The sequence below is a fragment of the Lycium ferocissimum genome, chromosome 12 (assembly GCF_029784015.1).
Source record: "Lycium ferocissimum isolate CSIRO_LF1 chromosome 12, AGI_CSIRO_Lferr_CH_V1, whole genome shotgun sequence".
Classification (NCBI taxonomy): Eukaryota; Viridiplantae; Streptophyta; class Magnoliopsida; order Solanales; family Solanaceae; genus Lycium; species Lycium ferocissimum.
In genome coordinates, this window is record NC_081353.1 from 57,927,892 (window position 1) to 57,941,836 (window position 13,945).

At 35.1% G+C, this 13,945-nt stretch overlaps 2 pseudogenes; one reads left to right on the forward strand and one right to left on the reverse strand.

The window, feature by feature from the left end:
• LOC132040182 (shikimate O-hydroxycinnamoyltransferase-like) overlaps window positions 1-13,945 on the forward strand; it is a 42,259-nt pseudogene that overhangs the window by 20,506 nt on the left and 7,808 nt on the right.
• LOC132040181 (heat shock 70 kDa protein-like) lies at window positions 12,067-13,713 on the reverse strand (annotated as a pseudogene).

A 13,945-nucleotide genomic window follows, 5' to 3' on the forward strand; every position in this document is an offset into this window, starting at 1 on the left:
TTTGGGTGCTAAAAAGGGACGACCACAAGTTGCGTCGAGGGGTTTTGGGCATATTCAAATACAATATTCTTGGATCTGGAAACCAAACCCCCTAAAAGAAAGGAAGTCCCCTTTATTTATAGTTTTCCTCTATGGGCCCTTCATACATCAGACCCTTTTAGAATAAAAAGCCTAATATGGATAAGGTTGGGTCGACGGTCGACACCGCAGCCCAGTAACAATTGACAAACGGTCTTCACACGTGGCGATTGAATAATGATCAACCGGACCAACGGCCACGATCAACTCTCATGAAGAAACCGGTAACGGCACGACTTGACCCCCGATGAGAACCGACAAACGGCCACGATCAACTCGGCCATGAAGAAAACGGACCAACTGCGCTCCCAGATAAATCGGACCATATGATTTTCTTCGAACTTCTCCTGACCAAGCACTACTGGTACAATACCCTCGGTCTGAGCACTTGTGTTTATCTTCTTTCTTTCGTCGGCCCCCGGTTTTGCACCAGACAAACGTTAACCAGATTTTTACCGTATACAAACTTCAAAATTTCAAATAAAGTGAAAAATATTTGGTTTTGACCGAACGCCTACTAAATCTCCTTTCAACTCCTAATGAATCCTAAGCAATTGTGTTTAAGCAAAGGAGCAAAAACCAAATTAGCAAAATTTTAGTCAAAATATTTGGAATCCTCAATTAAATGTTCCAAGCATTGGGGTTTCATTTTAACTATTTACTTGTTATCGGGGACTTGGTCCCTCCGATCTTTTCTTCTAGTTTACCCAAAGACACCATCGATCCGGACATATGGCACTTATTGAATTTAGGGGACCCGATTAATTCTCTCCATTTTATTTTCCTCTCCCTCCCTCCAGGCGTATAGATAAACCGTGACTAATAAAAGTGATGAAATCTGCAATTTTTTACTTCTAAATCCCTCCTGGGTTTAAATTTTTTTTTTTTTTTAAATTGAGAAATCTTGAAACAATGAGAAATTAAATAAAAATAGAGAGAAGAAAATAATTTTTCAAAGCTTTTGCCATTTTGTAGTGACAATTTGAAAGAAAAATATTTGCTTAAGAAAATTTGAAATATTTAAAATCACTATGTTGACCTTGAAAAAATAATTTTCTTTTAAAAACATTTAGCTATGAAATATTTCCAAAAACAACTTATTATGTACCAGAACTATTGTTTTTCGAAAATTTTAAATCTTCTTCTGGGTATAAAACAAAGTCTTTATCTTTCGGGGTTCCATATTTGGATTTCTCATTGTTGTGTTTTGATGGGTGGGTGATGATGTGAATCAAGGAGAAAGAGGGTAAATCACATAACGGGGAGGTGCGTAGGGGCGTAAACCATAAGGGTTTTAAATTTAGTAGGCGGGGATGTCCGAATCGGAAGGGGAAATGGAAAGGGAAAAGAACCTTTGGGGGGATCAATTTTTCTCGAGAACCTTACCCAAAAGTCCTTGTTGGTTATTTTCAGTTTTAAGCGAAATTGAAGGAATATTTTCGTTTTTTCTCTTAAAAAAAAAGGATAAATTGAAAATACTTTTTTGTTGGAGGGGGGAGCGGTATATATTCTTTCTTGGTGAAATTAAAGGATAAATTCCACGTTTTAATAGGAATTGATCATTAATTTAAGCAAAAGTGATGTCATTTTGAGTTTATTTCCACAACTTTAAAAAAAATATTGTAATAAAACATTACTCAACTTTAACTAAATTTAAAAGTCACTACACTTTTTTTTTGTAAAAGAAAGTCATTCAATTTTGCCTATATTAATTAGGGGGTTTTTTTCTTATCTATCAAAATTTTGGGGGGCCAAATTATTCGATATTCGTTTTTGTAAGATAAAACGGGGGTAAAAATAAAATATTGAGGTGCCCCTTTGCCCCGAACCCCCCCATAGTATTAAAAAAAAAAAATAACGACACGGATAAAAAATGTCAAAATTTTGGTGATGACTTCTAATATAAATTCATTGTTATTGTTGGGTGGCATTTAAAAATTGGTTTTAGAGGAAATTGAGGGAAACGGAGATAGACAATAGACCCCGGGCGAAAATGTATGTTACAACATACTATTTTCACTTACGAAACATACAAAATACAAAAAAGAACATGAAATCTTTAAACCGCTCCAAGACAAGGGGCAAGAAAAATTTGGGGTTTTGGGTGGAAACCCCAAAACTTTTCATGGAATGACAAAGGGCAAACAAAAAAAGAACCAACGAAAATAAGGTGGGGGATATTCTAAATTTCATTGGAGAAAATTTCATATATTTGCCCCCCCATATGGTCCCCTTTCCCTTTTTTTTCCCCTTTAATCTCAACTATGGAATGCTTAGTTTTTTTTTAAAACTTTTATTCTCATCTCTATCTCTATTTTTTGAACGAGGATCTTCTATCCCATGCTATTTAAAGGGAAAAAAAAGATAACGGGATGAGAAAAAAGGAAAGAGACCAATAATTGTCATTTTCATTGATGGGGAAAAATTAGAAAAGGGTGGGGAAATAGTTGTGAAGAGTGGTGATGGATAAGTGTCCGCTTTCAATAAAAAAGGGGGCACTCTTGATAAGCATAGAGATTGAGGGGGTTATATAGGGTTCTTAAATGTTCTATGTTTCTTTGACTAACTTGTCTTTCTTTTCTTTGTTTATTTTTTTTTCCCCTTTTCCCCTATTTTTTTGGGATATGTCTAACCAAATATATGGTTGTCATTTTGTTGTTATATCCCCAGATTAGTCATTCCATATAAAATATGGTATAAAACCAATACTATAATCGTGATATAAAGGGTTTCCCGGGGATTGCTAATTTCGTAATAAAAAATTATAAAATAATCCCACAATTCATTCCCCGATTATAATCCCTTATCCTACCAATCAAACGCTCTAAAAAATTCTCCATGAATTTAACTTATGTAAAACAACTTAACTGACCGGTATCAATGGAGAAAACATTTCATTTTATGCTTGCTTTTTAAGGTCCCAAAACTATTACTCGATTTTCGTTCTTTCGCTTCCAAAGCTTGATACATATTCCTACACGGGGATAATATTCGATGGTCACTCAACTATTGGGTCACTTAAAAACTCACAACTTTGATCAATTGAAATCATCAATATTGATGTTTTACCTACAAAGTCCTCAAAATATTTAAGTGATTTATCAATTAAATTTTTGATTTTTTTTTTAAAAATCAAAATTGTAAAAAATAAACAAGTATCCATTTTAATCATTTTATTGACCCCCAAAAAGGCCCACTAAAAATATATTGACCAAGACCTTTTTTTTTACCCCCGTTTTAAATCATCCTACAAAATTATAACAAATTTGAACTCGATGAAAAAAAGTGGAAATTTGTTATGGAATCATGGGATCATAGTCTCTTTAAGTAAACGAATTAAAAAAAAGGGGGAAAATGTTAGTAAAAAAAGAACAATATAGATCAAAAAAAAAAGGGGAAAAAAAATTATAAAACCCATTTTTTGTCAGTGGCTTTCCGCCCTTAAACGATTTTTGCCGACCACTCAAATTTTTAGCCGTCGCTCTCCAAAGTTCCCCAAAAAAATTAACACCAGGGGGGGAAGTAGGAGCCTTTTTTTTTGGGGTTGAAAACCAAAAAATTGGGTTTTTTTTTTGGGGAAAAAAAAAAATTTTTGGGAAAAAACCAAAAAAGGGTTTTTTTTTTTTTTAAAAAATTTCAAAAAAAATTAAAAAAAAAAAAAATTTTGGGGAAAAACCCCCTTTCCAAAAATAAAAAAATTTAAAAAATTTTTTAAATTTAATTTTTTAAAAAAACCCCCGGCCCCGAAAAGGGGGGGGGGGGGGCCAAAATTTTTTTTTTTTTGGCCCCCCCCTTTTTCCCCCCCTTTTTTCCCCCCCCAAAACCCAAAAAAAATAAAAGGGAAGGAAACCCTTTTTACCTTAAAAACCCCAAATTTTTAAAAAAAAAAAAAAAAAAAAAACTTTTTTTTTTTAAAAAAAAAAATTTTTTAAAAAAAAAAAAACCCCAAATTTAAAAAAAAAAAAAAATTTTTTTTTTTTGGGGTTCCCCCAAACAAAATTTAATTTTTTTAAAAAAACCCCCCCAAAAAAAAAATTTTTTTTTAAAAAAAATTTAAAATTAAAAATTTTTTGTTTAGGGGAAATTTAAAAAATTTTAAAAAATTTTTTTTAAAAAAAACCCCCTTTTTAAAAAAAAAAAAAAAAACCAAAAAAAAAAAAAATTTTTGTTAAAACCCCCAAAAAACCCCCAAAAAATTTAAAAAAAAACCCCCCCCCTTTTTTAAAAAAATTCCCCCCAAAAAAGGGGGGGGGTTTAAAATTTCCCCAAAAAAAAAAATTTTTTTTTTTCCCCGGGGGGGTTTTTCCCCCCCGGGAAAAAATTTTTTTTTTTTAAAAAAAAAAAAAGGGGGTTTTTTTTCCCCCCAAAAAAAAAAAATTTTTTTTAAAAAAAATTTTAAAAATTTTTAAAAATTTTTTTTTTTCCCCCCCCCCCCCCCCTTTTTTTTTTTTTTTTTCCCCGGGGAAATTTTGGGGGTTTTTAAAAAAAAAAAAAAGGGGGGGAAAAAAAAAAAACCCCCTTTTAAAAACCCCCCAAAAAGGGGGGAAGGGGGAACCCAAAAAAAATTTTTGGAAAAAAAAATTCCCCCCAAAAAAAAATTTTTTCCCCCCCTTTAAAAAAAAAAAATTTTTTTTTTTAAGCAAAAAGAAAAAAATGCAATTTTTTTTTAAAAAAGGAAAAAAAAAATTTTTTCCCGGGGGCCCTTTTTTTAAAAAAAAAGGGGGAAACCCCCAAAACCAAACCCTTAAAATCCAAAAATTAAAATTCCAAAAGGTTTTTCCCGGCCCCCCCAAAAAAAAAAAAAAAATTTTTTTCCCCCCCCCAAAAAATTTTTTAAAAAATTTTTTCCCCTTAAATTTTAATAAATTGGGAAAAGAAAAAAATTTTTTTTTTTTCCCCGGTGTTAAAATTTTTTTATTTTGGGCCATTTTTCCCCCCCCGGGGCCCCTTTTTTTTCCCCCCCCCGGGGGCCCCCCCCCTTTTTTTTTTTTAAAAAAATTTTTGGTTAAAAAAAACTTTTTTTTTAAAAAAAATTTTTTTAAAAAAAACCGAAAGGGCCCCTTTTTTTTTTTTTTAAAAAAAAAAATTTTTTTAAAAGGGGTTTCCAAAAAGGGCCCTTTAAAAAAAAAACCCCAAAAATTTTTTAAAACCCAAAACCCCCCTTAAAACCAAAGCAAAAAAACCCTTAAAAAACAAAAAAAATTTTTTTTTAAATTTCCCCCAAAAACCAAAAAAAGGGGTTTTTTTCCCCCCAAAAAAAAACCCCCAAAAAAAAAAAAAAAAAAAAACCCCAAAAAATTTCCAAAAAAAAAACCCCGGGCCCCCCAAATTTTTGGGTTTTTTAAAAAAAAAAATTTTTTGGGGTTTTTAAAAACATTACCCCCCCTTTTTTAAAAAAATTTTTAAAATTTTTGGTTTCTTTTTTTTTTCAATTTTGGGGGAAAAAAAAATTTTAAAAAAAAAAAAACAAATTTTTTTTTAAAAGGAAAAAAAAAAAAAATTTTTCTTTTTTTTAACCAAAAAACCGCCTTCTGGGCTTGCATTTCAAACTTAGAACAAAAAAATTCTTAAATCATTAACAACTTTCACATTGGGCCAAAAATTTAAAATGTTAAAAACTATAAAATTTTAATCCAAAATTTTTTCCCATCATTTTAGAATAAACAGTACCAAGAAAAATTTAAAAAACTTCCCAATAATGTTCCTTGGGCTTTTCCCTACCAGTTTGGGTACGCCAAATTAATCTTTTTAACCCTTTCCCCATTTTTTGTACCTTTTCAAAATAACCCCCTAACCTCCTCTTCAATCCATTTTTAGTTAACCCTTCTTATTTTTAAAAAAACCCAAAATAAAGAATAAAAAGTCATGCCATAAAATAATAACTTAAAATAAAGGGAAATTTACAACCCCAAAAAAGAAAGTCAAGTACAAGGTTTTAATCCAAAAAATGTTCCCCAATTATACCTTCCCAAATAATAACCATCAAAATTGGAATGGAAATAGAAATTAGAAAAAAAGATCTTTAAAAATTTACGGATAAAAGCCACCCTTTAAAATTTCGGAAAAGGGCCCGAATAAATATTTAGGTCGGGTAAAAGGGCCGGATCACAAATTTCACTCAAAAAAATGCACCAAGGGAGTATTTTCCCCCGTACCTTTAAACTAGGGTAAAATTAAATTCCAGAAATTAAAAAGGAAAAAAGAATTTGGGGAAATTTGGGGAAAATTTTTCCATTTTTGGGTGGGGGTTTACGCCCCGGGAAAATGGATTAATTTGTATATGGCCCTTTTTTTCCAAAACCGGGTTGGATCTAAAACCCTCTTCCCAAATTTGGTTTGGGGGGTTTTATTGTTTAAAAACGGAGTGTTTTTTAAATACCCGTTTTGATTCGATTTGGGGAAAGGGGAGGGTTTCTTTTTTAAATTTTTAATTTTGGGCCAGGTTTTTTTGGGCTTTCGAATTTCGGACCCCATTTTTGGGCCCTTTTCCCCGCCCCACCGAAACTATAAATACCCGGGGGGAAATTTTAATTTTTATTTTCACAAGTCCCTAACCCCAACGGGTACTTCTCCCAAAAATCAAAAAATCGAGGTAAAATTAATTAAGCCCTTAAAACAATTCTAAATGTTTTCATAATCTAACAATGAAATCATTGTTTTAACATAATTTTTAAGAAAAACCCCTTTAAAAACTCAAGATTCAAACCTTGGAAAATTTTTCTTAAGTTCGATTTTTTTTTCAAGTTTTTAGCATTACCCGTATGTAGGGTTACCCTTTTTTGTGTGGGAACATCTTTTTCTTCCCCCGCCATTATTTCCCCCTAAAAAGGGAAATTAACGAAAACCGGGGGTTTTTTAAACCCTGCTCCGGGGGAAACCCCGGTCCCCTTGACCCCGCTATCTTAAGTATTAAATATTATTAATCCTTTTTGAGTTTTGATATTTCATTAAATTATGAAATCGTTCAGTAGAAAACCATACTTTTCATTTCATGGGTTCTTACTGAAGTTATAATTTATTATGTTTATTTTCAAAAAAGTACTTACATGCTTTACAGTTTTCATGCAAAAACATGGGTTGGGTATCCATGTAAGGGGCCCGATTTGTTTAAAACCAGGGCCCGGGGGCCCCCTATTTTCCATGTTCATGTTTTTTTGGGGTTGGGGCCCGTTTGAGAAGGCTTGTTTCCCCAAACCACATTAGCCACCTAGGGAAAAGGGTGCTCCCCGTTTGGGGCATTCCCTTTTGTAATATTGATTGGATCCTTTCGTTCCCGTTTTCATCCCCCAACCCTTGGGAAGGGGGGGCCTTTTTGCTGGTCCCCGGGGGGTACCCACCCACCCCTACCCCGTGGTGATATCATGTTACGGTTTTGAAAACTCTCCCACCATAATGGTTTTTTCTCATGTTATATCTATTGTATTCATGTTCTAAACGAACCCTTGTTTCGGTTTCGGTATACGATGTTTTTCCATGTCCCGTTTTTTCATTCGGTTGCTTTTCCAAACCTACATTAATTGGGGCCCCCTTTTTGCGGGGGGTTCATTTTACAAAGCAGAGGAATTACGGGGGGAAAATTTTCCCCCAGAGGGTTTGCCGTACGGGGTATTCGTCCTTTCCTTTGGGGTTTTTTCCCATTTATCCATAGTAGTTTGAAAAAGGTATGCGGGGGTTGTCCCCCAAAATTTTAAATTTTTTTTTCAAAAACCAAAGGGTGGGGTTTTTTTTAACTAGACCCCGGTTTTTGTTATATCGAAAATTCCCAAATTGTTTAATCGGGTTTTTTATTTTCGCATTCGTGTTTTAAACGAGTATTTTATTGAGATTATTATAACTTAAATGTGTTTCGTAAACCCCGTCTGTTTCGTATTGTATTTTAAATACATGTATACCTCGCCTGATGATTCGATAAGCCATGTGGTTCGCTCGGTGCATGCGGTAAGGCAACGAGTGCGAGTGTTCTCCCCGAGCCGTAGTTCGGGCGTGGCATATGAGTACAAACACTATGTACCGGTAGATATCATAGGCCGACTAAGATTAGTATCATGCTTGAATCACATAAAATCAATAAAATCGACGGACAGGTCAACAGCACATAATCAAATAACTGACAACAAGTCAACCAAGGATATTAACAATCAAGTCACTCAATGATATCAAGAATCAAGTCAACGGAAGCAAATAACGGAAATAAGTTTACCAACAACGACCAAATACACACTATATGCACTAACCGGTGTCATTGCCCCGATAATCATGACTTACGGGGACCTATGGTGTCCATGTACCACTCGTTCCTGGTTCACTCCTCGGACCCGAGCTCACAACTAGGCCACATCCCCACCCCCGGTCAAATATGCCTGTTCATATTTAGGTCTCATCCTCACTCCCGGTCAAATGAGCTCATCCTCACTCCCGGTCAAATGAGCCTTTTCATATATATTCATATTTATTGTCACATCGCTTTCAATAATCGATTTATTATTTTGTACCTCAATTTCACCAAGAGAAGATCATATTAACTTTCACCACAACATCATCAACTCCTAGGTCCCAACATATCGAATAGTGGCACGAAGACCACATAATCACTCAATCAATAGCATATAGGAATTTCAACCACACACATTATGCTTGAAGACTAGACTATATGCTTTCTCTGTCGGTTTCCAACACATACGATCAATTAATCAAAGTCTAACTTCGATAGAACCTACCTCAACAGTAAGTGGATCGAATAGACGATTACACATTAGATAGCCTTTTCCTTCACAGAAAACTCGGAATGCTCAGTCTAACAATTAAGATACTAAAGAAGTCACAATCACTCTAGTCACAAAATCAATTCAAAGAACACTCTTCCTTTTGCCCCATTCTAATGGGTGAATGATTTCTAGGTGGAATCAATCTAATCATTGGCCTTAACAACCTTGAATGAATCATGAATTTACAGGGCTATTTAATCAAATCATCTATTACAAGCAGTTTCCATGGTCAAGCTACCATTTTTTATGAAACCCTAAGTCTCCATTCACTTAGTTCGTGTCTCTAATGGTTCAATTCTTGACTAGAAGATGATAACCCAAGCTATTAGATGAATAACACATAATAATATTCATAACCCACCAACTATTGAAAGTATATTAAGTTCTAGGGTTACTACTCCCAATTCACCATTGTAGACTCATAAAAGGGATGATAATCATAAAGATGAAAGCGTCATGATGGGAAGGAATGGTTGAGACTTACCTACAAGGATATTCTTGCCTCGGCTTGGGGTTCAGGTGCTTGTGGGGAGCTGCTTTTGCCGCTTATGAATAAAGAATTCTAACTAAGTGTTTAAAAATCGAGATTAAATCCCTCGTCGAGCCGCGGCCCCGGTCCCGCACGGTTGCCGTAGCGTCCGTATAAGGGCAAGTCTCCCTCGCCAGCGGACCAACCAACTGTCCCCTTCCATCGTGGCGAGCCTATTCCGCCGCAATGTCCCGCGCGGTGGTCCCGTGCTTTGCCATGGCGGACTGCCTTTTATCCCCGGATATTAGCGAGCGTGAGGTCGCCGCCAGCGACGCCCAACCGTATTTGTGCATACCCCGCCGCAACGATGCCATTTAGTAAGGTTGCCAATTTCACGCTTTTCAACTACTACCACCCAACCTTTCATCCAGCCTCAAAACATGCACATTGACACATGTGTGAAACACACACGAACTCACCCGTGGCCTCGAAATTCCCCAACAAACTTCTAATTCCCCTCTCACCCCCCCCCCCTAATGGACTAAACACGAACAAACAATAATCACACACGAACAAGTTTTCGGTTCTTAGACTTATACACTCGAGTTTCTATTGGCTCGTTCTACCCTTGGGAAGGTTCTATTTGGTAGGGTGATCCTATATTTTCCATAACGACCGGGAGGGTCGTTACACATACAAAGACTTTCTCAATTTGCATACTTTATCTTCCTATCCAGGGACCACAAAACCTTCAGGTTGAGTCATATAGATCTCTTCCTCTAAATCACCATTTAGAAAAGCCATTTTAACATCCATTTGGTGTACCACTAAACTATGAATAGTTGTTAAGGCAATTAATAAGAGTTCTAATGGTCGCTGTTTTAGTCATAGGAGAATAAGTATCAAAGTAATCAACACCTTGCTTTTGGGTAAAGCCCCTAATTACAAGTCTAGCCTTATATTTATCAATTGTACCATCAGGTCTCAATTTCTTTTTAAATATCCACTTGCTACTTATGGGTCTAGAACCTTTAGGCAAATCATGCAAGTCCCAAGTGTGATTAGAAACTATAGAGTCTAATTCACTTTCAATGGCATCTATTTAGGAGGGAATGAGAGTAAAATAAAAGGTCTTGATCAATATATTTTTAGTGGTACGGTTCAAGTGGGCAGATCAATAAAATGGTTAAAATGTGTACTTGTATATTTTTTACAATTTTGGCTTTAAATAAAAAAACAAAATGCAATTAAAAAATCACTTAAATAGGTCTAGTGACTTTGTAAATGAGCCACCAATAGTTGAGTGACTTTACGGTTAGAAAACGAAATTTGGTGACTTTATGAGTGAAACACCCTTAGTTGAGTGACCATACGAGATATTATCTCTTCCTACGTGGTGTTTATACTAAACTAATTGATAATTTAATCTAAATAGTTACATTTTAAAGTAAGAATATGTATTACTTAACCAGGAGTAATGGATAAACATAGTATATAATAGACATGTTTTTTGTATTTTTTAATTTGATAGAAACACATGACTTTGACTATTTTTGTTTGAGAATTGAGATTGAGATATAGTTATTATTGTTATTTGTACATGAGTGACCGTTCCTTGAACTAAAAGGACTGTGATTCCAAATATACTCATCTAAGCAATTGTGTTTGTGAAAATGAGCAGAAGCCGAAATTCCTTAGTCAAAACATTTGGAATCGTCCTTTAAATGTTGTCCTTTAATTAAGGTAGTCTAATCAAGAATACCCTTATCTGATAAGTCCCAGTTGGTTCAAGGAATATTTTCTACTTAGCTGAAATGATAGATCCTTGACAAATACTACTAATACCACTTGATTCTTAGAGAGGAAAACCGGCAAATCTACTCAGATTTGGAGTGAGCGAAAAGGGAAATTCCATCATTTATTAATTTTGATGGTCAATAATTAATTCAAGCGAATATGATGCTCTCATTTTCTTTTAAGCAAGTGTCTTGGGACTGTAATGATCATTAATTATTTGATTAATTTTCAGCAATTCAAGAGAATATGATGCTGCCTTCATACTCTTCTAAACAAAAGTCTTAGAAATGTTTCTTCAGTGGCACACAAGTAGGACCTCACAAATCTTCTCATGCAGCTTTAAAATGGTTTATACTTTAGACTGAAGAGTTAAAAATGCTGAGATATCATCGTCTAAGTTAGTCAGTTCAACTTTCAATTGAGATTCTCTCCCATGATCTTACATATATTTTGGGAAATTACGGGACCCAATACCTGTGGGTGATCTAGTTTACAAAATAACTAGCAAATGTATAAGTTTCGTATATTTAAACTTAATATACATATACAATACGTATAATATACATGTCACTGCATAAGTTTTGTATATTTGAGCTACTACCGGTAATTAAGTTTATCTAAAGGCCCATAAACTAAAGAATCCCTATATTTTTTTATCCTTTACATGAATGCAACAAACAACAATTATCTACTGCAGTTAGAGCGACTATAGTTAAGTCGACTATAAAATCGTCACTTTCAATGAGCAGCATAGTATTGTTGTCAATATTAGGCCTTAAACCTGGATCCAAAGTACTTGAAAGGTCTTGAGGAACCAGTGGAATTATGATTTTTCAATTGATCCGCTTTTATTAAAAGATGTCCAATTGCTTTGGGTCATCCTTACTGCTGTTATGGTGTTCACAATTATTCATTTTTCATAGCACAAATAAGTAAACACAAGCATTTTCAAGATCCTTAAAGAAAAAAAGAAAGGGTGCACCTTTATTAGTTACAATACAAAACAGAAAAAGAGAAGTTTACATGGCTGTCACAATAGTTGATCTCTCACACTTGCCTCACAAATACATTTTTCTTTTCACACTTGCACTCACCTACACTTGTGCTTATTTGCTTTTGCCTAAAAGTAGTGACAACATCAATACAATTACTCAATCTTTAATCAACTTCCTCAATTTTTGGCCCTGCACCACTATTTCCAGATCCTGCCTTCCCATAACCAGCTCCAGTGTCACCCATTGGCACATCTCCACCTGCACCACCTTGATACATTTTTGCAATAATTGGATTGCACAAATTCTCCAACTCCTTCAATTTGTCTTCAAATTCATCTACTTCAACCAGTTGGTTCATGTCCAACCATTCAATTGTTTCATCAACAGCCTTCTCAATCTTCTGCTTCTCAGAAGGATCCAACTTCCCAGAAATTTTCTCATCCTTAACAGTATTCCTCATGTTATATGCATAGTTCTCTAACGCGTTTTTCGCCTCCACTTTCTTCTTCATTGCCTCATCCTCAGCCTTGTATCTCTCGGCTTCTTGAACCATTTTCTCAATCTCTTCTTTACTCAACCTTCCCTTGTCATTTGTAATAGTAATCTTGTTCTTCACACCAGCAGTCTTGTCTTCAGCTGACACATTAAGAATACCATTACATCAATGTCGAAACAGACATTGATCTGTGGGACCCCCTCTTGGTGCCGTGGGATACCCTTTAGCTCAAATTTACCAAGAAGGTTGTTGTCCTTGGTTAAGATCTCTCTCCTTCATACACCTGAATTAGTACACCTGGTTGATTGTCTGAGTAGGTGGAAAAAATCTGTTCTTTCTTGGTCGGAATGGTAGTGTTTCTTGGAATTAAGGTTGTCATCACACCACCAGCAGTTTCAATACCAAGACTAAGAGGAGTGACATCAAGAAGCAGCAAATCTTGAACCTTTTGATCACCTTCTCCCTCAAAATTGCTGCTTGAACTGCAGCTCCATAAGCCACAGCCTCGTCCGGATTAATACTCTTGCAAAGCTCCTTACCATTAAAGAAATCTTGTAAAAGTTGCTGAACTTTCGGAATCCTAGATCGAACCACCAACAAGAACCACATCATGAACTTGGCTCTTGTCAATCTTGGCATCCCTCAAACATTTCTCCACTGGTTCCATACATTTCCTGAACAAATCCATATTCAATTCCTCAAATCTTGCTCTTGTAATAGTAGCATAGAAATCGATCTACATCGTAGAGGGAATCGATCTCAATAGTTGTCTGAGAAGTCGACGACAAAGTCCTCTTAGCCCTCTCACAAGCAGTCCTCAGCCTTCTCAAAGCCCTTGCATTACTGCTAATGTCTTTCTTGTTCTTCCTCTTGAATTCTTGCACAAAATGGTTCACAAGCCTGTTGTCAAAATCTTCACCACCTAAATGTGTGTCACCAGCAGTGGCTTTGACTTCAAAAATCCCTTCTTCAATTGTAAGCAGTGAAACATCAAAAAGTTCCACCACCAAGATCAAAGATCAAAACATTCTTTTCACCACCCTTTGATGAAGCCTTCTTGTCCAAACCATAAGCAATTGCAGCTGCAAGTTGGCTCATTAATAATCCTGATTACATTCAACCCTGCAATTAGGAGTGACAAAATTAGCCCATTAAAACATGACAAACAACCCGTTCATGGTCAATGACCCGCCCATTTATTAGCTCAACCCAATCCATTTTAGCCCAAATTGATGCATGACAAATCTTGTGAAAATACTTCCAAAAAGTTTTTTTTTTTAAATTTTTTTTTTAATTTGATGTGTTATATAGAGCCATAATAATAAAGAAAAAAAATAGTTTTATT